Source organism: Macrobrachium nipponense, chromosome 12 (assembly GCF_015104395.2).
Source record: "Macrobrachium nipponense isolate FS-2020 chromosome 12, ASM1510439v2, whole genome shotgun sequence".
Taxonomy (NCBI): Eukaryota; Metazoa; Arthropoda; class Malacostraca; order Decapoda; family Palaemonidae; genus Macrobrachium; species Macrobrachium nipponense.
The window spans coordinates 38200144-38227080 of NC_087205.1; the positions used below are offsets into that span (position 1 = coordinate 38200144).

General features: G+C 43.3%; 1 protein-coding gene across 1 annotated transcript in view; it reads right to left on the minus strand.

Annotated features, from left to right (window-relative positions):
- Positions 1-26937, minus strand: part of LOC135224495 (uncharacterized) — a 438160-nt gene that overhangs the window by 68388 nt on the left and 342835 nt on the right.

Below are 26937 nucleotides of genomic sequence, written 5' to 3' on the forward strand. Positions count from 1 at the left end.
AGGAGAAACAGTAGTTCAGGAACTAAGAGCTCAGGGGGTTACACTAGTAGCCTACCTAGACGACTGGCTCATTTGGGCACCCAACGACAAAGAATGTCGCAGTGCAACAGCCTAAGTAATAAAATTTCTAGAGTATCTGGGATTCCAGATAAACAAGGAAAAGTCCCGTCTCATTCCGACGTCTCGCTTTCAATGGTTAGGAATTCAATGGGATCTAACAGCACACAAACTATCTCTTCCACCAACCAAGTGCAAAGAGAGAGCGAAAGCTACGAGACAATTTCTCAAAAACAGACGGGCGTCTCGTCGTACCCAAGAAAGAGTACTAAGTTCTCTTCAGTTTGCTTCAATAACAGACCTTTTATTGAAAGCCAGACTGAAGGACATCAATCGGGTATGGCGGAGAAGAGTCAACAGCAGACTCAGAGACAAAATCTCCTTGATTCCGCTGATACTAAGAAAAAGACTTCGTCCATGGACGACAGTCAAGAGCCTTTCCAAATCAGTACCGCTCCAATTTCCCCCGCCGTCTCTAGTAGTCCACACAGACGCCTCTCTGAGCAGATGGGGGGCTATTCTCAGTACAAGAAGGTTCAAGGAACATGGTCGGCAGTATTCCACCAGTTCCATATCAACATCTTAGAAACAATGGCCGTTTTCCTGACCCTGAAATGACTAGCTCCGGCCAGGAATATTCATATCAGACTAGTCCTGGACAGTGCAGTGAAAGTTCACTGTCTAAACAGAGGAGGTTCCAAGTTGAGTCACATAAATCATGTGCAGTGATAGTTCACTGTCTAAACAGAGGAGGTTCCAAGTTGAGTCACATAAATCATGTGATGATAGCAATCTTCTCGCTGGCAATGAGACATCATTGGCACCTGTCAGCTACTCACCTGGCAGGAGTACAGAATGTCATTGCGGATTCACTGACCAGGACAACTCTGCTGGAATCAGAGTGGGCCCTAGACACAAAGTCATTCAATTGGATTTGCCTACAAATACTGGACCTACAGGTAGACTTGTTCGCCATGGAGTCCAACCACAAACTTCATGTTATGTGGCTCCCAATTTGGATCCTCTAGCTCACGCCACAGATGCGATGCCCATAGACTGGAACAATTGGGAGAAAATTTACCTATTTCCGCCAATAAACCTTTTGATGAAAGTTCTACACAAACTCAGATCTTTCAATGGGTGGATAGCTCTGGTAGCACCCAACTGGCCAAAGAGCAACTGGTTTCCTCTTTTACTAGAGTTAAAACTCCATCCCAAATGGATCCCCAACCCAAAACTGACTCAAATAGTACAAACTCGGACTGTGTCAGCTTCCTCAAGAATTCTGAATGCCCTGACTTTATGGACTTCATGAAGTTTCAACACAGAAAGGTGCTAATATTGATCCACTAAACACATTATTCGTGGAATCAGACGAAAGAGAATCAACACTCCGGCAGTATACTTCGGCAGTGAGGAAGTTAGCCATCTTCTTCTGTTCGAAAAAGGCCTAGCTGCTAGTACCATTACGACGACTAAATCTGCCTTAAGGAAAATATTTCAGTATGGCTTTAATATTGACTTAACAGATTCATACTTTTCATCTATCCCTAGAGCATGTGCTCATCTGAGACCAGTACTCAAGTTAGCTTCAGATACTGATAATGAATCATGTTCATATATAACCATTCTCAGGAAAACATTATTTTTACTGAGCCTGGCCTCAGGTGCCAGAATATCTGAACTGTCGGCTCTCTCTAGAGAACCTAATCATATTGATTTCCTCCCATCAGGAGAAGTTCTGCTCTCTCCGGATCTGAAATTCTTAGCAAAGAATGAAGACCCTCAGAACAGGTGGTCTCCGTGGAAGATTGTCCCTCTTCCACAGGACCCATCATTATGTCCAGTTATTACATTGGAATCTTACCTTGACAGAACTTCTAACAAGTCTTCAGGTCCTCTTTTTATTAGAAAGAATGGTGGAACCATTTCCTTGAAGGCCATCAGACAACAAATTCTTTATTTTATTAAACAAGCTAATCCGGATTCAGTTCCTCAGGTTCATGATATCTGAGCAGTGGCTACCTCAGTTAATTATTTTCATCATATGAACTTTGATGATCTCAAAAAGTATACAGGATGGAAGTCTCCGACAGTATTTAAACGCCACTATCTAAAGTCTCTTGAGGCCCTTAAATATTCTGCAGTGGCTGCTGGGAACATTGTCTCCCCTGATCAGCCTAATGATGTATTTTGTAATGTTATATATTGTTAATTATCATTGATTTTGCCTTTAATTACCTTTTGGTACTCCCTCTTACCTACCTGCCCCTCGCTTGTATTCCCTCCCTTTTTGCCTTTTTGTCACAGACTGGATTGTTTATTAACCCACTCCTGTGCTTGTACATAATTCATTATTTCATGTATTATTATATTCATTACCTGGGCTGATTTTCCTAGTGATGGTATGAACTGGTCATATTTGGTTATATATTATTTTCTTATATTTTGTATCCCCTAACTTGGATCATTAAAACAATGAATGTTAAGAAAAGTTTATTTTCTCCTTCTATAAAATTTTTGTTTTGCTCTCAGTTTACCAAGCATGTATGGCCAATTCTCTGTTACTATTTCACTGGACGACACAGGTCAATCCCAGAAAAGGGATTTTGACGAAGGAAAAATCTATTTCTGGGCGAGGGTTCGTGTCGCCCAGTGAAATAATCCTTAAGTTCATTATTTCTAGGTAAATGATACTAACATATACCAGAGAAAAAATATATTCAGGAGGATGTCAGGATAACTGACTCGCTTACCCTAAATAAAAGAGGGTGTCGGTATGGTATCTGGGGCGAGTGAGACCACTACCACGAACCTCTTGCCATTTAGAATTCTCCTTCACCAGAATCCCCCTCCTGAAAGAGCCGGTACACAGTCGGAGACAGCAACTACTACTACTACGCTACGCACCACGCCGACTGTCGCACCTCTGGTGGCCATCCTTGTCGTTAGATGCCAATCTTGGGCTGCAGGGTGGGACATAGGGGGGGATTTCACTGGGCGACACGAACCCTTGCCCAGAAATAGATTTTTCCTTTGTCAAAATCCCTTTTCTGGGCTCAGTTCGTGTCGCTACGTGAAATAGTACCAGAGAAATAGCACAAGATTGTAAAGCAAAAGTGGAAGGTCTCAATAAAACTAAAGAAGTAAAACAAATAAATATAATATTATTGAGAACTTACAAGTTATCATAAAATAAAGTTAACTTAAAGTAAAGAATATAGACATATAGTTAACCTTAAAATTAAACTTATACTAACTTATGATAACTTAAATAACACTAGTGAGTTTCGGTACATAGAGGAAAATTACTCACTGAATTTATATAATTATTATTAATATATGGTACATCAATAAATGTTGGTGTGCTACCCTAGCATAAAAATAAGGGGAGCAACACCAACCAGAATTACAATATATATATGATAAAGCTGTGGGTGCCCCTAGCAAAAAAAATAAGGGACACACCACTATAAGTATTATCTTAAGCAGCTAAGGCTAAAGGACCAGAAAGAGCATAATGGTAGGTTAGGTGAAATATTAGTTGAGGCAGGTAGAAAGGAGATCTGGATCTTCGACTACAACTACTGAGCAGTGTCAGGGGAAATTATGTTTCCCGCTGCCACTGCCGGAAATTTTAAAGATTCCAAGGACTTCAGATAATGACGCTTGAAAACTGTCGGCGATTTCCAGCCAGTATACTTTTTTAAATCATCAAAATTCATATGCTGAAAGTAATTAATAGAGGTGGCTACTGCCCTGATGTCATGGGCTTTTGGGAATGATTCAGGGTTTGCTTGTTTAATGAAGTAAAGGATCTGTTGCCTGATACCCTTTATTGAGATAGTGCCACCTCTTTCCCTCATGAAGAGGGGGCCTGAGGATTTAGAGGATGTCCTAGACAGAAAGGCTCGTAAGGTCGTCACTGGACAATGAGAAGGATCTTGAGGAAGAGGGATGACCTTCCAAGGGGCCCATCTCATCAAAGGGTCCTCATTTTTTGCCAGAAAACTACGATCTGGGGAAAGTAGAACCTCCTCTGAAGAGAGGAATTCTACATGTCCAGCATCTCTGGATATTCTAGCTCCTGAGGCCAGACTTAGCAAGAATAGCGTCTTTCTTAGTAACATTATGAATGAGCAAGAAGTGTTGTCAGTGTCTGAGGCCAGTTTGAGGACATCATTCAAAAACCACGAGACTGAGCTAGGTCTCTAAGAAGGTCTGAGCCTAGCACAAGCTTTAGGAATAGACGTAAAGTAAGAGTCTGTTAAGTCTATTTGAAAACCCAACTGAAAGATTTTCTTTAAAGCTGATTTATTAGTGGTAATAGTACTAGCCGCTAATCCTTTTTCAAAAAAGGATCAAAAAAAGGATATAGCCGAATTGACTGTCATGGTTGTGGTGTTTGTTTCCTTCAGGAAAGATGCTAACTTTTTAACAGCAGCGTCATACTGTCTCAAAGTTGACTCCCTCTTATCTGATTCTAAGAAAAGAATATTCTGAGGATCGATATTTGCATCTTTTTTAGCCACAAACTTCATGAAGTCCATAAAGTTAGGGATCTGAGAATTCCTGAGGAAGCGAACACAGTCCTCATTTGTACTGACTGAGATAATTTGGGATTGGGGATCCGTCGAGGTCGGAGACCCAATTCCAGAAGCAGAGGATACCAGTTGCTCTTGGGCCAGTCCGGGGCTACTAGAGCTACTTGTCCCTTGAATGTCCTGAGTTTGTTCAGGACTTTCAATAGAAGATTCACTGGAGGAAAGATGTAAATCTTCTTCCACTGATTCCAATCTATGGACATGGCGTCTATGGCATAAGCCAGAGGGTCCAGGTTGGGGGCCACATAGCAAGGGAGCTTGTGGTTTGCTTGTGAGGCGAAAAGGTCCACCTGAAGACCCGGAACACTCCGGCGTATCCACTGGAATGACTTGTTGTCCAGGGACCACTCTGATTCTAGAGGAACTGATCGGGACAGGGTGTCTGCTATCACGTTCCTTACTCCCGCCAAGTGGGTGGAAGATAGATGCCATTTGTACTTGTTTGCTAAGGAAAAAATGGCTACCATGACATGGTTCACATGTTTTGATTTGGATCCTCCCCTGTTGATGCAGTGTACTACTACTACTGCACTGTCCAAGACCAGTTTTATATGCGAATTCTTTGCTGGAAGAAGCCTCTTCAGAGTGAGAAATACTGCCATGGCCTCCAATACATTTATGTGAAACTGGCGGAACTGAGGTGACCAGGTTCCTTGGACTTTCTTGAACTGAGAATATCCTCCCCACCCACTTAGCGAGGCGTCTGTGTAGATAGTCAACGCCGGAGGAGGATATTGAAGAGGAACTGACTTGGACAGGTTCTTTGTCTCCGCCCATGGACGGAGATGATTGTGAAGAACCTGTGGGATTACTGACAACTTGTCTCAAGATTTGACATTTGCTCTTGAGCGCCAAACTCGATTTATGTCCTTCAGTCTTGCTTTTAACAGAACATCCGTTACTGATGCAAACTGGAGTGAACCTAGGATCCTTTCCTGGTTTCTCCTTGATGCTCGTTTGTTCTTGAGAAATTGCCTTACTGACTTGGCTATTTCCTTCCTTTTGACCGCAGGAATTGACAGATTGTGGGAGGTCAAGTCCCATTGAATGCCGAGCCATTGAAAATGAGACTCCGGTGTGAGTCTGGACTTTTCCTGTTTATTTGGAACCCTAGATGTTCCAGAAATTGAATTACTTTGTTTGTGGCTCTGAGGCATTCCTCGACGGTTGACGCCCAAATCAGCCTATCGTCGAGGTACTCTACTACCATTATCCCTTGCGATCTCAGTTGTTGTACTACTACTTCCGCTATTTTCGTGAATACGCTGGGGGCTACGTTCAGCCTGAAGGGCATCACTTTGAAAGAGAATGCCTGGTTTCCCAGCTTGAAGCCTAGGTATGGGCGAAAGTGTCTCGCAATTGGGATATGATAGTATGAGTCTGTAAGATCGATAGACGTGGTGACGGCCCCACGGGGAAGTAAGGTCCGCACCTGCGAGATGGTCAGCATTTTGAACTTGTCGCAACGAATGAATAAGTTTAGCCAGGACAAGTCTAAGATTATTCTTCTTTTTGATGAGCCTTTCTTTGGCACGCTGAATAAGCGTCCTTGAAACTTTAAATGCTTGACTCTTGACACTACCCCTTTCTGAAGGAGCTCTTCTGCATAATCTGTCAATTCCTTTGTTGGTAGCTGAAGGAATGATTTGGATGGAGGGGGACCTTTGATCCAACTCCATCCCAGCCCTTTGGACACGATGCGCTGTGCCCAATTGCTGAACCCCCACCTGTGACGGAAGAGGAACAGCCTTCCTCCTACCTGGGAGATCTCACTGCTGTTGTGCGGGGCGTGCTCCGCGTCCCCCACGGAAGTGTTTGCCTCTGTTGGTTGCCCTTCCTGCACATCTCTGCCGAAAGGCACCCCTAGCCCTACTTCCCCTTGCAAACCTGTTGATGGTTTGGAAGGCTTGGCTTTCAAATACTGGATTGAAAGCCGGGGAAACAGCGTAGGAGGTCGAGGGCTGACTCTGTGGAGACAACAGGAGGATGGGCTGGTTCTGCCCCTTTGCAGCTGCTGGTTGTCCTGGTTGAGAGACCGGAACTGCTTGTACGAAGTGCTGCTGTTGCTGCTTTTGGTAGGGTGGGAACCTCTTAGTCTTCTTCAATTTCTTTGTAGCAGAGGAAGGGTTCTCGGGTTTCCTCTTACTGGAGAGACCCCAGCGAGCTCTGAGGCTTTGGTCAAGCCTCGTTGCCTCGTGCTGTACCTCATTTACGGCAGATTCCGGAAAGAGGTCCGCCCCCCCAGATGTTTGAAGAAAGCAGCTTATTCGGTTCATGGCGAATTGTTGCTTCTTGAAGGACATGTTTCCTACAGTTTCTCCTTGCCAGCGCAAACTCGTACAGGTCAGACTGTACGGTTTGCGTCTGTGACTTAGCTAGGAGCTTAAATAAAGGCTCCGTACTGTAAGTCAGAGCACCCACTTCGGTCATGACTAGAGAGTTCAGAGTCCTGCCTAGTCTTGTTCTTGCCTCGAACTCGGCTTGTATGAGATTGTCTGGTAACCTAGGCAGCCTCTCACCGAACTGTTCCATGGCACAGTCCGGTTTGAGCTTACCTACCGTGAATGTAGCTGGTAGGTTCTCCCAAAGATCACCAAATGCAGGGAAGAGAGGGGACGTAGGATCCGATTCCCTGAGCTGAGGAAGGGGTTCATCCTTCATGACAGCTTGCAGAGTAATCTCAGCTATCTTAGTCGTGAAGGGGAGTGGTGCCTCCTCCTCCGTGGCAAGATAGTAAAGGGACTCTTAAATGCCTGGAGTTTGGTATTGGTACAATCCCAATCCTCCAGGCAATGTACCCATTCCCTCTGAGCATGGTCGCGGCTGTATAACACCGTTTCCTTAGGGATCTTATCTTCCCTATTCAAGGCTGCCTCCGTCAGTCTGGCATACCCCATGAAAGGAGGCTGCGGGCCGGCTGGATGGAACTCGAAGTCCTCGATCCTCCGAGTTCCATAGTCTGGGATGGAGATCATACCGTCCTAAGGTGCTTGGCTCAGTCCTGCCAGCCGGTTCTCCTGGTCCGACAGACGTTCAGAAACATTCTGAATCGACTGTCCAGACTGAGTCAGCGAGGTGGAGATCTGAGCAAACATATGTTCGAATCTCGTATTCAAAGATCCGACCAAGTCTCCTACCTGCTGCATGACCACTGCCGTAAACGCAACAGGATCGAAGGGACCAGCCAGACTGGCTCCAACAGGGGTCACCGGAGGAGTTCCGGTAGCGGGAGAAGGTACCGGCTCGGCGGGAGCACGGGCCTTCTCCTTAGAGGATTTACCTCTCGACCCTTTCGAATGCGAAGAAGAGGAGGACTTCGCCTTCTCTGCTCTGGGATGGTTAGCCGGAGACTTACGAGAAGATGAAGAAGACGACGTCTTCTGAAGGGTCTTCTGCTCTCTTTGCCCCTTTACTTTGGGGACTACAGAGGCAGTAGGTGTATTAGGGCTTGTGCCTTGTATGATAAGGCGCCCTATGAGGTAATGTTAGACTAGCGATAATCTTACGCTAAGTCGGTTGGTATTGCACTTCCATCTTCAATGGAGTGTCTGGGGGTTTGTAGATCATTTACGAAGTCGGTATTATCTTGTTGGTTATTACGACGATGTGTTAAACTCATGGTGAGGAGGTTCTTGTAGAAAACACGAAATATAAAACTATATGTATTCTTCTGAAGTTTTACATGCTGAAGATCAGATATGATTGTAATTAGTCTTCTAATAACGATAGCTTGATCGCTTCTGCCAATGATGATGGCTAATCCTATTCCTCTACATGATAAAGCTTAGGTAAAGAGGTACAGGTCTTCTAATGACGATAGCTAACTCTGTTCTCCCTGTCTACCATCTCTGTTACAAGTTATGAAGGAGCAGACAGTAGTTCGAACATATGAACATACATACAAATGACATAGTTTCATACGAACACACAATCAAATGAGACACGCTACAGATCACGTAGGCCGTTTGAATCATAGGTCGGGGTAGTTGTCTCAAGCAGGGAGCTTGGACTAATGTTTATAAACAATTGAATGACTACAGGTGACGGCATGTTATCTTAGCCTACATACTTATTGTATACGTCATCTTTAGCGTCTCTAGTCTGATCACATTCCTGCAAGCAATCTTTTATATATATGGACTAACATTCCATATTTTTATTATGTAAACACTTACAGGTGTACTAGCAGGGATCTCAGATCCCGTGAAGCCTTGAAAGGAAGAAGAAGAAGGGACAGGCGAAGAAGATCTAGAAGCACCCAAGGGAAGCCCTTGGGTGCCTAACAAACCTACCTCAACTAATAAGTCATCTGCACCTACCACCACTGGCTCTATGTTGAGGTCCAGAGTAGCTACGTCCGCCGAGATGTCCTGGCCTCCTCCCTCAATCAGGGCTTGCTCCACCTGTTGCTGGATATTAGCGATCGTCGGAGCTGCCGCGGTGGGGTCCACGTACCCCGTCGACTTCCCGCCTGGGAAGATCTGGACAGCCATCTTCTTATCCATTATGTATGGCTGCCCCTTCGACGTGTTTTTGCCGGAGCCTCCTACCCAGGCCCGCAGGGTAGCCAACACGGCTTCCTTAACGGCGGCAGCCTGGAAAAGAGGGTCAGTGTAATCCTTACAACGAAGCCCCGAGGATGGATCATTAACAATTGAAACATATAACCATATAGCAATATAACATTAAGTCATGTAACAGTAAATACCATGGAACGAACAAACCCCACACCGGTATATACTTACTCCGTCCAAAAACTGGCCCACCAAGTCGTAACAAATGGAGCAAGACTCATGGTGCCAGACAATCAGCTCGTTGTGGCGGACAGCACAAGGAGCATGGGACCTACAGGCCTCCTGACAGTTAGTAGCCTGTAAGTGGAAAGATACATAAGTATCAACGTAATACACTCACAGGGCTAATATGATGCTCCGTTGCATGCCGGAGTAGCCTAAAATTTTTGGGCATAATCCCCCCCTGAACTCCGTGTGGAAGAAGGTCTACGACCTAGTAACTGGTTGGTAAAACTCCGGTGTACACCGGAGAGGGGAGTATGATCCAACCAGATAATTTTAATACACCTATAATGAGTTTCAAGGAGTAGTACACCAAGCCGGGGAACGGGAGAGGATTACCCATAATTAAACTAGAATTAAATTAATTAATTTAATTTGGAGCGTGTAGCTTCGCCGTAAAACAGCTCCGCCAACTAGATGGGCGCTCGGGTAGCAAGCAAGCACTCCGCCGGATGACGAAGGGACTACGTGAATTAGGGAAAGCATGTAGGACCAATGGATATCTCTTCCCCTCCGGTGGCTGGCGGAGCCAGCTACCCCCCCGACAACCGAAGGTACACCCGGATAGCAAGCAGGCGCTCCGTCAGCAGGCGAAGGGGTAATACATAACAAGGGGTAGGGGGAAGAGAAACAAGACCCAAGGAACACCGGAGAAGAACCGATGCAAACAGAGGGGGGTGGCCAACCCCCCCCGCCCCCTCATCACACCGGAGCTCCTCCTGAGCTCAAGGAGAGAACATGCGGCCCATCATTGCTCCCAGCTGTCCCAAACTCCCGTGACCCCCCTAACAGGGGGGAGGGGGGAGTGGTGCTCGGATGGTTGCCATAGCGACCGTAAGCAAGCCAGGACAGACCCCCCCTCCACTCGGGAGGAAGGGAAGGGGACTGGGACTAGAGCGACCAGTGGCTCCACGCGATCGCATGTGGACCAAGAGGTGATGCAACAAAACAGCCTAGGTCGAGCGACCACGTGAGCTCGAGAAGACCAAGGGGCGATAATGCAACAAAACTGATCACAGTTGGACCAAGTAGATATAATGCAACAAAACCGCCTAGGTTAAACTGATCGCCCTAATATGCTAACCCTACAAATAAATAAAATTTTTACATCGTAAAAGAGAGAGAGGGAAAACACGAGTGAGAGAGAAAAGGGACGTCCAGGAGAAGTAGGCTAGTTCCCCGAAGGAAACAAGCCGACTGCTCAGAAGCTAGCCTTAGCTGACACATAAAACGGAGGGCAACAGCCAGGATACTGGACTAGAAGGAAAATAAATGAATAATCTCACTCTAGCGCCTAGACACCTAGACAAAGAGACATGCATGCATGAACTTGAATCTAAGGCATAGGCAATGAATTCCCGAATAATACAATGTAAAAAGATAATGGGAACTTGTGTAGCACGTGATATAACCCACAAAAAGGTAAAATACGGGATAGATGCCATGGTATGGGGGACCGAGAAATCTAACCAAACATGAGGCAAGCCGCCGGCCGCCATGCGCCAGACCAGGAAACCATTTTGGACCTAAAAAACGGTAAATAAGGGTCCCTGGCTGACAAAAACTAAATTCAAACCTTTCGGGGTACTTAACTTAGCTGCGGCAATAGCTGCTAGTTCCATGGTGAATATAATTCCAGGGAAAAGTACACCAAATGTACAGAGTAAAAATGGCACGTGCTACCTAGTTCGCTAACGAAAAAGGATGGCCACCAGAGGCGCGACAGTCGGCATGGTGCGTAGCGTAGTAGTAGTAGTTGCTGTCTCCGACTGTGTACCGGCTCTTTCAGGAGGGGGATTCTGGTGAAGGAGAATTCTAAATGGCAAGAGGTTCGTGGTAGTGGTCTCACTCGCCCCAGATACCATACCGACACCCTCTTTTATTTAGGGTGAGCGAGTCAGTTATCCTGACATCCTCCTGAATTTATTTTTTCTCTGGTATATGTTAGTATCATTTACCTAGAAATAATGAACTTAAGGATTATTTCACGTAGCGACACGAACTGAGCCCAGAAAAGGGATTCTGACGACGGAAAAATCTATTTCTGGGTGAAGACCTGTGTCGCCCAGTGAACCCATCCCTCTTTTTTCCTTTCCCCACCCATTACCTAGCCCAAGCTTGGGTGCATATTCAGGAATGACGTTTCTTGGCAGAGGTAGCGGTGACGAGTGGAAGGTGGTCGTTGTAACGGCACCTCCTTGGCAGGGGATTTTGAGAGAGGAGAAAGATATTGGGTAAAGTATCTGTGATAGTGGCTTCCACTCGCCCCTGTTGCTATAACGACACCCTATGAGGGTGATCGATCCAGCGGTAATAACTCTGGCATTCCAAATGGATTTGTTCTCTGGTATATTTAGCAATTATTTATACCTAGAAATGAGTGCTATAGGTACATTTCACTGGGCGACACAGGTCTTCACCCAGAAATAGATTTTTCCTTTGTCAAAATCCCTTATATATGAAAGGAAAATAAAAATTCCTTAAAATTATTGTTTTAATAACCAAGGTAAGGATAACAAATTACAAATGGTAAAAAGCACCTAATATGACCAAATCCATACTATCACTAGGAAAATGCAACAGGTAATGAATATAGAAACAAACATTAATGAACTATGTACATGTACAGGAGTGGGTTGATGAGCAATCCAGTCCGGAACAAAAGGCAGAAAGGCAGGGATTACAAGCGAGGCAGGTAAGTGAGAGTGAGTACCAAAAGATAATTAATAGCAAAATAATAAATTACAGATTTAGAATTACATAACTAGGCCGTATCAGGGGAGACAATGTTCCCTGCAGCCACTGCCAAATATTTAAGGGCCTCTAGAGTTTTCAGATAGTGGCGTTTAAATACTGTCAGGGATTTCCAACCCATATGTTTTTTAAGATCCTCGAAGTTCATATGATGAAAATAATTAACTGAGGTAGCCACTGCCCGGATATCATGGACATGAGGGACTGAATCCGGATTGGCTTGTTTAATAAAATAAAGAAGTTGTTGTCTGATGGCCTTCAAGGAAATGGTTCCACCCTTCTCTCTAATAAAAAGAGGACCTGAAGACTTTTTAGAAGTTCTGCCCAGATAAGATTTTAATGTAATAATAGGACATAGTGATGGGTCCTGTGGAAGAGGGACAATCTTCCATGGAGACCACCTGTTTTGTGGGTCTTCATTCTTTGCTAAGAATTTCTGATCTGGAGAGAGCAGAACTTCTCCTGACGGGAGGAAATCAATATGATTGGTTCTCTAGAGAGAGCCAACAGTTCAGATATTCTGGTGCCTGAGGCCAGACTCAGTAAAATAATGTTTTCCTGAGAAGGGTTATATATGAGCATGATTCATTATCAGTATCTGAAGCCAACCTGAGGACATCATTTAAAAACCAGGAGACCGTGTGAGGGCGGTCTACCGGTCTCAGACGAGCACATGCTCTAGGGATAGACGAGAAGTACGTATCTGTTAAATCAATATTAAGGGGATCGGCCGGTTTCCGACTTTTTTAACGACAGGATGTTGATATATAGGGGGTTTGTTAAAGGATATTGTGTGGAACCTCTGGGGAAAAAAATTTTGTTCAGTGACCTTAGGTTTTGTGACGCCAGAGCATTTTTCGGCCAAAAATGGCCATTTTCAAAATGCATCTCCTCCTTTCCTTTTTGGTTTTAAGGGATGAGATTTGAACCACGTATAAAACACACATGGACCTTCAATATAAAGCTGGGGATTTTATATTTTTCAATTATTTTTCGAGATATGAATTTTTTTTTTTATGAAATTTTCCCGGAAAAATTACAGGAAAAAAATTACCAAAAATCAGAAACTCAAAATATTAAAAATCCCTGGCTTTTTTTTTAATCTACCATGTTTCCCCATACTATATATGAAATTTCACTTAGATTGGTCCAATACTAAGGGAGGAGATACATTTTGAAGGTGAAAAACTTATGTTTTGAGAAACGGCCCTTCAAAGTTTTAGGTACATAAAAAAAAGGTAAAAGACTGTGTTACCATTAATTTTATGGTTTTATTTTTTATTTTTGAGTATTAATGCAAAATTATTATGAATAGGAATATTAATTAATTGATTATCTTTGTGCTCCAGCAAACTTAGTCTTGTGTGCTGTTCCAAATTTTTGAATTAAAACTTTCATTCGCGTTTTGTGTAAGACCGCCAACGCAGCGTTCAAGCAATTCTTTCTCAGACAGTGCTTCATACACAGCCTTTATTTTCCTTTCACTCTCAGCATCTAAATGCCATTATATCCTTCTTCATATCAATCCATGATTTACCAATTTTACGGTGGATTGCCCTGCCATAAAAATTAGTCATTATGCTAATGTTTGTATCCGACAATTTATTCTTTCCATTTAGAGCACTAAATTTTCTTCTTTTTCCAGTTCTTGTTACTCTCTCTTCTTTTTCATCTTCTCTTAGTCTCTTCATTCTGTTAGTCATTCTTTTCTTTACATGGTTGATGCATTCTACTTTCGCCACTTTTAAATTTTCATACGGTCCAATTCCACTATTATAAGCCCTGGAATCTCCATCTCTAACAAAGGTGCCGTAGCGGAATCCCAAATCTCGCGACCTTGAAAACATCCTTATGGCGCCTTCTGTTTCCATCCCTCCTGATGTACCTTCATAGTTTATATTACAATCTTCATCATGAAGGGTTCTCCACACGTTGAAATCTTCTGTTATTTTCATTTCTTTTAATTCAGTCGTTTTAGCGGCACATGCTTTGCAAACTTTGTTCATCACTTCAAAGTCTATCACATATCCTGTGCACACTTCTATTATGACTCCCATACCTACATTAGAAACATGGCCTCTTTTCATCCATGTCCCATCGTAGGATACGTCAATATTGAGTATTCCATTTTCATCAGGCACAATTCCCATATATTTCCTATAGTATGTTCTTATATTTTCAAAGATTTTCTCTTGTTTTATCTGAAAATATGTATCCATTTTATCATAAAGATATCTAAGATGACGTGAATACATGCTATTTCCCATTGGTTTTATACCAAGTGTTCCTTGTAATCTCTTCAGTCCTGCGAATCCATAATCTTCCAACAAAGAATGATAGACTACTGCCACATTGGTTTTGTAAATTGGAGCCTTCCCTCCTTCTGTAGAAATTGGTGGGCATTTTGCGGGTTCTGAAATAATTTTCCCTCTGCATTTAGGACATATCTTTTTTACTAGTGTCTCAAATCCATCCCTTGCCAAATGGATCCTCGAAATTACTTTGCATCCACAATTCGGTATTCGTGATTCAAATAATTTTTTAAGTCTTGCTTCACTTATTATTATCATTTTATTTTCACTATCGTTGATAATATCAGCCTCCGATCTACTGCTTTCTTCTTCTAAAATATCTTTGCCCTTTAGCAGTGATGAACGAATAAAGAGACGATTAGGGGTGGATGTGGTTGGCCTCTGGTCAGCAGAGATCATAGCGTCGTCGCTTCATTCCCCTCTATGGCACTAGTTTCTTGAATTCTCTGTTCTACTTCTTCGATGGGCATATCCAATTGGCTTTTCCGCATTCTAGAGGCATGAAGTGAAGTCTTGGACCTTTTAGGCATGGCGAAAAACTAAAAACACCGCAGAAAACACAGAGTTCAGTCAAGGCTAGCGAGCGTGAAAAAATGCGACCTTATAACGTGCAAGTTTTACAGGCAACTGTTGGCCAGTGGGCACGCGCTGAGCCTCATGACTCATGATGCGTGCTTTGTCTTGTCTAGGAATAACTAAGAAGGTACCAATTAGGCTATTATTGACATTATATATTTCATTTCAAAGGAAGTTTTCGTAACATATATCACAAAAACTATACCAGACTAAATCATTTGCGCTACTGGTGTTTTGTGTGTATAAAGTTATTGTTACATTTCAGGCCATAACTAGGAAAGTAAGGCGAATTTTAGCATAATACTTCGTGGACACATTCTTGAATGCTCTACGAAGCCATAGAATTTTTTTCAGCAAATCGAATATGTTTCATATTTTTTTAGTTTTTTAGGCAGCCGATCCCCTTAAAGCAAAACTGAAATATCTTCCTCAAGGCAGATTTAGTTGTAGTAATGGTACTAGCAGCTTCGCCTTTTCCAAACAGAGTTCTAAAAAATGAAATTGTCAGATTCGTACTCATCTTTTGGATATCTGATTCTTTTAGAAAGATGGCTAACTTCCTTACTGCCGAATCATACTGCCTGAGTGTTGATTCTCTTTTGTCTGACTCCACGAACAGGGTGTTTAGTGGGCCAATACTAGCATCCTTCTGTGCCGTAAACTTCATGAAGTCCATAAAGTTAGGGCATTCAGAATTCTTGAGGAAGCTGACACAGTCCAAGTTTGTACTATTTGAGTCAGTTTTGGGTTGGGAACAGGGTTGCCATTTTGAGGAATTTTGTCTTTAGTGTGGCTTTCAGGTGACATCTGGCAACCCTCCATGGCTTTTCCGACCACAGGAAACGGCACTGAAGAAAAAAATTCTTCACTGCCTTTTTATGTTTTATTATGAAAATAAAGATATAAAACATATCCTGCTTATTTATACAAATGAAATTTATTGAAATCCTTTATTTTTCTTTGTCAAAAATACTTTATATTGAGCTAGTGACGTGTAGTTTTCTAACATCACGAGAAATAATTATAAAGTAAAAAAAATAAGATGAACTGCCTATGGTAACACTGCTGAAAGCCTATGTTGTGAAGAAAAAACTGCATCACTGGTTAGGAATCCGTCTGGGACAGAGTTTCAACTCTAGTAGAAGAGGAAACCAATTGCTCTTCGGCCAGTTGGGTGCTACCAATATCTGTCCTCTGAAAGATCTGAGTTTGTGTATAACTTTCAGCAAGAGGTTTATTGGCGGAAATAGGTAAATCTTCTGCCAATTGTTCCAGTCTATGGACATCGCATCTGTGGCGTGAACCAAAGGATCCAGATTGGGAGCCACATAACACGGAAGTTTGTGATTGGACTGCGTGGCAAACAGGTCTACCTGAAGGCCCGGGATTTGTTGGCAAATCCAATTGAATGATTTTGTGTCCAAGGACCACTCTGACTCCAGCGGAGTTGTCCTGGAAAGTGAGTCCGCGATGACACTTCGTACTCCTGCCAGGTGAGTGACTGACAGGTCCCAATGATGTTTCATTGCCAACGAAAAGATTGCAATCATTACATGATTTATTTGGGTCGAGTTGGAGCCTCCTCTGTTTATGCAATAAACTATCACTGCGCTGTCCGAGACTAGTCTGACATGAATGTTCCTGGCCGGAGCTAGTCGTTTTAGGGTCAGAAAAATGGCCATTGCCTCTAGTATGTTGGTGTGGAACTGGCGGAATGTTGTCGACCATGTTCCTTGAACCTTCTTGTACAGAGAGTAGGCCCCCCCATCCGCTCACAGAGGCATCCGTGTGGACTATCAGAGACGGCGGGGGAAACTGTAGTGGCATTGATTTGGAAAGACTCCGGACTTCCGTCCATGGGCGGAGTCTTTTCCTTAGTATCAGCGGAATCAAGGAGATTTTGTCTCTGAACTTGTTGTTGGTTCTTTTTTCCGCCATACCCGATTGATATCCTTCAGTCTGGCTTTCAACAGAACATCTGTTATTGAAGCAAACTGAAGTGAACCTAAGATTCTCTCTTGGGTACGACAAGAAGCCCGTTTGTTCTTGAGGAAAAGTCTCGTAGCTTTCGATATCTCTCTGCACTTCTTTGGCGGAAGAGATAGTTTGTGTGTGGTTAGGTCCCATTGAATTCCCAACCATTGAAAGCGAGACTCCGGAATGAGACGGGACTTTTCCTTGTTTATCTGGAAACCCAGGTAGTCTAGGAATTTTATTACTTTGGCTGTTGCCTTGAGACATTCCTCGTCGTTGGTTGCCCAAATGAGCCAGTCGTCTAGGTAAGCCACTAACATCACCCCCTGAGTTCTTAGTTCCTGCACTACTGTCTCTCCTAGTTTGGTGAATATTCTGGGCGCTATGTTGAGCCCGAATGGCATGACTCTGAACTTGTTTTCCTAGTTTGAAGCCTAGGTACGGAGAGAAGTTTCTTGCTATCGGTACATGATAGTAAGCGTCTGTAAGATCGATAGAGGTGGTGATGACCCCACGGGGAAGTAAGGTCCACACCTGCGAGACGGTTAGCATGCGGAACTTGTCGCATTGAATGTATGAGTTGCGACGGGACAAGTCCAGAATCACTCTTCGTTTGTCCGAGTCCTTCTTCGGTACACTGAACAAACGTCCTTGAAATTTCAGGTGACTGACTTTCTTTATTGCCTTCTTTTGAAAAAGGTCTTTGGCATAGTCTAGAAGGACTTGAAATTTCAGGTGACTGACTTTCTTTATTGCCTTCTTTTGAAGAAGGTCTTTGGCATAGTCTAGAAGGCCTGTCGTTGGAATCTGATGGAAACTGACTGGTGGAGGAGGCCTTTTTCTCCATCTCCACCCCAGAGACCTTTCGATACAATACTGTGGGCCCATGTACTGAAGGTCCAATAGTCCCGGGAAAGGTACAGTCTCACACCTACCTGCAGAGACTCATTGACTGGTTGAGGTCTTACTTCCTCTGCCTCCTCTGAAGCCTCTGCCTCTTGAGAGAACTCTAGAGCCAACTCTCTGCCGGTAAGCACCTCTTGCTCTGCTACCCCTCGCGTGCCTATTATAGCCTCGAAACGCCCCCTGTGTTTCAAAGGAAGCATTGAAGGCTGGGGAAGTCACAAAGGCAGCCGAACTCGAGGCCTGTTGAGTTGGTTGACTCTGCAGCATAACAAACTGCTGTTGTGGTTGTGCCTTAGATGTCGAAGGCTTATTCATTTGGGAGACAGGAACTGCCTGTACCACTGCTTGAGGCTGAGAGGTCTGGAAAGGCTGATACTTCCTAGGCCTCTTCCTACTTTTGGTTTGTGGTCCAGGGGTCTCGACTTCCTTTTGAAGGGAAGTCCCCAGCAGACACGAAGGTTCTGGTTAGCCCTAGCCGCCTCGCTGAGGACGCTGTTAACCATGTCCTCAGGAAAGAGGTTGCCCCCCCCCCCGATCAATGCCTTCATGAGCTTGTTAGGGTCATGCCTGATGGAGGCATTAGCAAAGACATGCTTCCTGCAGGCTCGTCTAGCCACTATGAAATCATACAGGTCCGATTGATAAGCCTGCAGCAGTGACTTCGTCAGGACCTGGAACAGAGGCTTCTCTGCAAAGACAGAAGCTGTCAACTCTGCAGTGGTGACTGAGTTAATTGACCTGCTCAGCCTACATCTTGCTTCGAATTCCGCTTTTATCATGGTATCCGGAATTCTAGGCAAACGTTCACTGAACTGTGTGGAGGCACACTCCGGGTCGAGTTTGCCCACTGTGAACGTTGCCGGCGTGCCAAACCAACACTCCAGATCTCCGGGAAAGAGCAAAGAGGTAGCCTCCGTCTCTTTTAGCTGAGGCATGGGTTTATCCTCCATTCCGGCTTGCAGCGTCAATTCTGTGATCTTTGATGTGCAAGGTGTCGGGATGTTATCCGGCGCTACGTACATGGTATACCAACCTTTGTGAGGCATCAACTTGGTGTTGACGCACTCCCATTCTGTAAGGGTGCGGACCCATGCCGACTGAGCCTGATCTCTAGGGTAGATTACTGTCCCTTTTGGGACCTTGTCTACCCTGACCAACGCTTCCTCGGCTAGCTTAGCGTAGCCCGGGAAGGGGAATTGTTGGCCCGGCGGGAAGAACTCATAGTCTTCTACGGGTCGGGTTCCGCAACCCTCAATTGTAAGCCTGCCCTCTGAAAATGGAGCATGTAGAGCCAACCGCCACGGGTTGTTACTCTCAAATGGCGGGAGCTTGGATGCGTCTGGCACCGCAAAGGACTGCAGTGTGCTTCCGGACTGGATAAATCCGGCCACCAATTCCTTCCTAGGTTTAAAACCTTTGGGCTAAAGACAGGATGGACTGTCCGGATGTCTCTAGACCCGAGGCGAGTTGAGTGGACATCGATTGAAGTCTCGAGTCCACTACTTCGCTCATCTTCTGCATAAGAGAGTGGCGAAAGCCTCCTGGTCGAAGCCGGACTCCATCGGTCTGGCTTTAGAAGTCTTAGCTCTCGACCCCTTGGGTGGGGGAGTAGCTTTGGCCGAGGAAGTCAAAGGCTTGGGGGCCAATGACGACCTGGCGGAGCCTGCTGGAGAAGGCTTGGCTGGTCTAACCGCCTTCGGCAGAGACTTTGCCTTCAAGGTTTTCACCTTGGGGATTACCGAGCCCGACCTATTCCCAAAGGTCGTGGACTTCCCAGAGAAGCCCTGAAAAGAAGAAGGAGGAGTTGGGCTGAAGGAGAGAACGTTAGCCCCACGATTACCTGCCTCACTTACCTCCCTACCTTCCTCCTGGTCCTCGATGGCCATGGGCCCCCGGTGCAGGCTGATGGCCGCCACCTCCTCCGCCATATCATCGCACAAGCCCTCTTGGTCCTCCGGAGGGGCTTGGGTCTCTTGGCGGATCCGCTCTTAATGGGAGCTGCTACCTCCGCCGCTACTGCTGCCGAAACCTTAGCGTTCGGGTAGAGGAGGAAGCACATCTCCTCCGACAGCACGTAGGGTTGGCCGGATCCAACGTTCCTCCCAAACCCCCCTTACCCTGGCCTTAAGGGTCGTCAGCGAGGAGGCCTTGAGCGTCATATCAACCTGTAAGAGATAATCAAATCAGGTTCTCCAGTGTCAGGGACTTTTCCTCGTTCTGTAGTTTGACTATGCGCAATCGATATGTGTAACAATGAGGCGAGGATGCTACCTACCGGCTCATCTGTCACGTTCCTAACGAGGCCGTAACACACCGCGCAGGCTTCTGGATGCCAGACCAAGAGCCCTCCCTCCAGTTGGACGGCGCAGCTGGCATGAGACCGGCAGACCTCATGCCCATACGGCTTTTAAAGGACGGCTGGGCACCCCACCTCCTGGCAGCGAACCATCTGTAAGTTGGAAAGATACATGAGTATCGTCAAATAACACCACCGGAGTTATTTCCGGTGGTATGTGTACACTTAAACTAGTTACTTAACTAACTAAAGGTAACATATCAACTATAATCTTCAACTTGCTTGTTATTAATAAAGCTCTGGATGTCTCCGCCTGCTCCGGAATCCATACTCTGGGTATTGCCAAAGCTATAACCGGCAGAGTTGGCCTGATACGAGCAGAACAGGGAAACAAGGCAAAGCCTAAGCCTGAGTCTGATCGCACCGGAGTAGAGTAGCGATTCCCAACCAATAGGAAGCGCCTTCTCTAATCCTAGTTCCGCCCCCACCGTAGTGGGCAGCTGTGATAACATAGAATACGGAAAACAGAGCGGCGGGAACAACGGTACGTATAACTCTAGTGTATACATCCTGGCGCATGTGATGGTAGACCACACTTCGCCGGAATAAACACAGGCCCGGAGACATACCAACAGAAGCTACATAGTAAATTTTCTTAATATTAAGCTCTGAATGTCTCCGCCTACTCCGGAATCCATAATCTCGTTATCACAATAGCTATAACTGGCGGGGTTGGCCTGATACAAGCAGAACAGGGAAAATAAGTAAAACCTGAGCCTGAATATGATCACACATCCAAGTCAATTAAAAATGCATCTCTAAGCCTAGTTCCGCCCTCACTGGTGGGGGGAAGCAGCGATAACACTAGAGAAGTACGGAAAACAGAGCGGCGGAACAGAGGTACGTAAACTCGTCGGAATAAACACAGGCCCGGAGACATACCAACAGAGATTACATAATCTACTAATCCCCCAATCTCCTCCGGCTAATCCCCAGGACCGTGCTCTACGCTCTAGCTGTTGTTCATTGGTAGGATTACTTGGACAGCAAGCTAACAAAGCAGTGCCGGAACGAGTCTGGGACAGGGGGGGGGGGGGGGTGTCTGGAGGAGAGTGGACGAGTCGTGATCGCCTGGCCACAGCAACCGATCAGTGAATACCACTTCTTGAGAAGCCGTTAACTGGCCTACTACTAAAGGGGGCAGAAGACGGTAGGCCAGCTGACACCCTAAAGGGGGCAATGGACCAGGCTACGCTCAACAAAATTAATTCATAAAATAATTGAGGAGGAATTATTGGAAGTACTGACGAAAAAAAGGGGCGGGAAAAAACCGCACCCAACTTAGATCCCCGCCTAACCCTCCAAAATCGGTACAGATCTGGTCAGGTAGGCTAAGATGGCTCCTATAAGGACGTCACGAAGAGGACACCTAGAACCTAACTCAACCCTCCAAAATCGAATCTACCGATCTGGTCAGGTAAGATAGGCCTAGCCCCTACATATGTAACAAGAGAGGAACCTTCTAGTCCTGGGCCACCCTCCAAGCAAACATATCTGCCTGGTCGGGTTGGCGGTACAAGGAGCCACTAAGGGTGGTGGGATAACTCAACCCGCCTAGCCTACCCTCCAAAACCTAGCCTAGGTCTGGTCGGATAGGCTAGGGTAGGTCATCGTGAAGAACTCCCAACCTCATCAAATATAGCAATACAAGATTATAATAAAAAACTAAACTAGAAATATACAAGCATGAGCACCGCGAATGAATGAGGAATCTTAACCTCTTAAACTAAACTGGCGTACCGCTAGGCTAGCCTAGGACACCTAAACCACAACACTCGCAAATAACATAGTATGAAGCATATCACCGTACACACATAAGGGAACCAACTCGCTCCTGAGTGACTGATGATAACGAAAAAGGCCCTATAATAGGCTAATAACGTAAGGATCAAACCGAAATAAACAAGGCTCTCAGTATTCGTCAGGAGCGAGACGGTAAAATATGCGAAAACAGTACCCTATACGGTGTAGAAATGGTGTCTTCACCAATATAAAAAAAGACAGATACATTATAATGCATTGTTTGTGACACTTAAGGAAATTCTTGCTAAACGGTGAACAAAATTACATAACGAAATAAAATTCTGGTATAATCGTGCACACGTCCAACCATGCATCCAAAATGGTGGACTCGGGACAGCGTCATGCCCGGCTCCCATGAACAAGAGTCTTAAAATAAGGGCAAAATATTGGATGCATCATTGCTCCATCATGCTCAAAAAACAATAAATGGAATACTCAACTTCGATGAAGAAGCTTCTTGGTCAAGGGAAGACATGATGCTTCACAAAAACACTTCCTGGAGACAGCAAAAATGGTGCGCGTGGACATGAAGAGTCCTAATTCAGGAATGAGGGTTCTCGGCAGAGGTAGTAGCAGCGAGTGGAAGGTAGACGTTGTAACGGCACCTCTCTTGAGGGGGATTTTGAGAGAGGAGACATCTAATTGGCAAAGCATCTGTGATAGTGGTTTCCACTCGCCCCTGTGCTATACCGACACCCTATGAGGGTGAGTGAGCTGGAGGTAGTAACTCTGGCATTCCATATGGCTTTTTTCTCTGGTATATTTAGCATTTATTTATACCTAGAAATGAGTGATATAGGGACATTTCACTGGCCGATACAGGTCGACCCCAGAAAATGTATTACAGGGTATTTATTTTATTTTTGTATATAAATATGATATAGTGGCAGTACGCATGTCCATTTGAAGTCTTTGTAACAGCCCTTCACATGATGAAGACGATAGGTTGTTCAGTTGCGGCTGAATAATAAAATTTTAATTTATATAACTGAATAACATTTTTATAACAAATTATATTTACAATTGTTGCATAAATTGGTTTTAAAAGACAAAACTCGCATATACATTCGATTTTGCAACACTGCAATTTGTGTTTTTTTTCCATGGGATGGAAGTACAAAATATAGCTGTGCAACTCAGTCGATTTTTGGTTGTGTTACTCAAGCAAAAAATTGAGGTCCAACGGTAAGGGCTCGAGATGCCGCTGCTACATAGATGGCATAGTGATGAAAATTAAGATAAGCCCAGAAGAAAAAGTAAATACAGGCGGTCCCCGGGTTACGACGGGTCCGGCTTACGACGTTCCGAGGTTACGACGCTTTTTCTTAAATATTCATTGAAAAATCCGCCCTGGGTTACGACGCTTGTTCCGAGGTTACGACGCTGACGCTTCCGATGCTCCGAGTTTACGATGCTTTTAAAAAACACATATTATGATAAGATAAGAATCCTTTATAGTTTAGCACAGTTTCTCTCTCTCTCTCTCTCTCTCTCTCTCTCTCTCTCTCTCTCTCTCTCTCTCTCTCTCTCTCTCTCTCTCTCTCTCTTTGTATTTTCCAAGAAATTAATCACTATAATTTTCTCTCTCTCTCTCTCTCTCTCTCTCTCTATACTACAAAGATGTATGTTTTTTAGTATGATAAATAAATGTTTTACTATTTTCATATATTAATATTAATTTATACAGCAATAATTCTCATTAAAGAAAAATCCATAGTGAAAATTAGTGATTTTAGCTTTATATTTAAAAAAGTTATCAAGATGGAAGGAAAATCCCCCCCAGTCCTTCTCTGTTGAAGGAAATCCCAGTCTTTTCTGTAACTTTTCCAGGTACTAAAACTGTCAGATATATATCATGTTCTGTGACATCCAAAAGGGGAAGAGCGGGGGAGAGCTGCAGTGTTGCAAGTCAGTGGTCCTGACATCGATCTCTCTCTCTCTCTCTCTCTCTCTCTCTCTCTCTCCTCTCTCTCTCTTCTCTCTCTCTCCATTTACTGAGACTCGAGTATTTTATGTACTTGTACTATTTGTTTTTAATACTTTCAAATAATAATAATAATAATAATAATAACTTTTAATTACAAATTCATATGTGATAGTATTTTAAAGAAATACAATACGTACTAATCTATCCATGTCACTTTTAATTAAGGTTAACTCTCTCTCTCTCTCTCTCTCTCTCTCTCTCTCTCTCTCTCTCTCTCTCTTCTCTCTCTCTCGTCTCTCATTCTCTTCTCTTCTTCTCTCTCTCTCTCTCTCTCTCCTCTCTCCTCGTCTCTCTCTCATCTCTCTTTTCCCGAGATGAAAGAATTTTTATGGTACTAGTATGTAAAATGTTTATTGATAATTTCAGTTATTTAATATAATAATAATAATAATAATAATAATAATATACCTTTAATTACAAAATTCATAATGGTCGTATTTTAAAGAGATGAAAATGACCTTTCCATTTCACTTGTAAGGATAATTCCTCTTTCTTACTGAGATGAGAGAATTTTTATGGTAGATGCACGTGTTTATTATATTTTCAATAATAATAATAATAATAATAATAATAATAATAATAATAAATAATAATAATAATAGGAAATAGTAATAATACGATAAATAATTTCAAAAGAAAATTCTTCCCTTTGTCTTTTTCTGTATCAATTTCCCCCCCCACCTCAACTCGAGTGCACAAGCTTAACAATGCCATACAATGGTCAACGAATTTAATGGTTTATGTAATCTCTCTCTCTCTCTCTCTGCTCTCTCTCTCTCTCTCATCTCTCTCTCTCTCTCTTCTTACTGAGATGAGATCATTTTCATGGACGTGTATGTAATAAGTTTATCATTAATATTTTCCAATAATAATACAAGTACAAAATTCATATCTGAGTATTTTAAATACAATAATCATTCCATTTCTCTCTTTTAAACAACTCTCTCTCTCTCTCTCTCTCTCTCTCTCTCTCTCTCTCTCTCTCTCTCTCTCTCTCTCTCTCTCTCTCTCTCCACAAGATACTTGTCATACATTTGGTGTTTCTATTTCTTCCTTTTATCTCTCTCGCTCTCAGCAAAAGAATTGATAGACAGACAAACATAATTGCACAGTCCTCTCTTTCTCTCTTCTCTGGAGAAATATATGTATTTATGGGAGGGGGAAAAAGTTGCCTACAGACATTCATTTCAATCTATTGAAACCTAAGGATTTATTTCTCTCTCTCTCTCTCTCTCTCTCTCTCTCTCTCTCTCTCTCTCTCTCTCTCTCTCTCTCTCTCTCTTGTATTTTAATAAAAATATACAGTAATTTGTGAATACACAGTGTTGCACATGAAAAAAGTAAATTAGTGATAATTTTAGAGATACGGCCCTTGAAAAATTGCAAATTAGTAGTGAAATTTCCCTGTGGACATGTTTTCAAGAACGTCGTTCCGGCTTACGACGATTTTCGGGTTACGACGCGTCTTAAGAACGGAACCCCCGTCGTAACCCGGGGACCGCCTGTATGCATTTTTTCCATAAATCTTTCAAAAAGTTATCCATTACTTCACTGTATCCAATATTATTGTATGTGTTCTCATATTACTGTATTATAAAATACTATGGCAAATCCAAGCCAGTATTCCTCGGAGTGGCCAATGTTTGGGTTTGAAATCAACTGATGGCAAATACGAGTTTGTTTAGCCATATTTAACACAATTCTGAATAAATTTTCTTGCTTCTAATTAGCATAAATGAATATCTAAATACTTGACTTTTATGAGACAAGGTTATTTTTCCTTAACAATGTGTTTTTAGGTGGAAATATGAATTGAATATGTCTCGTGATTGTGAACTATTTTTTTTTTTTTTGTTAACAGATTACGTTGGCGGCATGTTTATTGAGTAAAAAAATTATGTGATTCCGTGTGCAATTTTCCTTTATATCATCGTAATACAAACTTTAGGTTATTTATCTTTTATCGCCATAAAACCAACAGTAAAAGGTATTCTTTCAAGCACAGTAGTTTCGATTAAAATTATTTTATCTAAATTTTATCTATGGTTGTGTTTGATGACATACGTTTACTGGAATTTTATCCTTGTTGCCGATGCACGATAATGGTCATTAGCAGTTTGAACAGTTTTTTCAGCTTCAGTTATAACTAAGTTTAAATTTAACAGTATATATTTCCCGATTGATCTTTGATCTATAGCGAATAAAGTTATTACATTAAGATATCTCAGTTCTATTCTACACAACGTCATTTATAACAACTACGGCAATGATGTAACTATAGTACGATGATTGAAATACAAGCCAAACGGATGTCATCCAATTCAGTTGTATTTAGAAAAAAATGGTTTCTCGTTCGGTTGTTCATGGCTGTTCACGTTTACGCAACGAGTATAACGTTAAAACCATACTTTCATCATTCACTTTTGCTGTGTTTGAACTTACCTAACTAGAAGATGGGATAAAGTTAGTTTATTGCAATTTGCGTAACTAGAAGATGGGATAAAGTTAGGCTATTGTTATTTGGTCTCTCATAAAATCGGATTATTGTAAGACGAATTATTGTAACTTGAACACTTCAGCTACCTGTACACTGTATAAAACCTTATTGTACCTTTACATACTCTAGACACCCAAAGGATTAAAGCTAGGCTTTTTTTCACTTTACAGAATTTATAATATTATAACGTATTGTACAGTACTACTGTACAGTAAATTCTATAGTACTATAATGCATAAATATAATTTTACTTATTGAGCCATTGCGGGATTACAGCACTGTCTGACTGGTCTAGAATTTTGAAAGGTGTGTGGC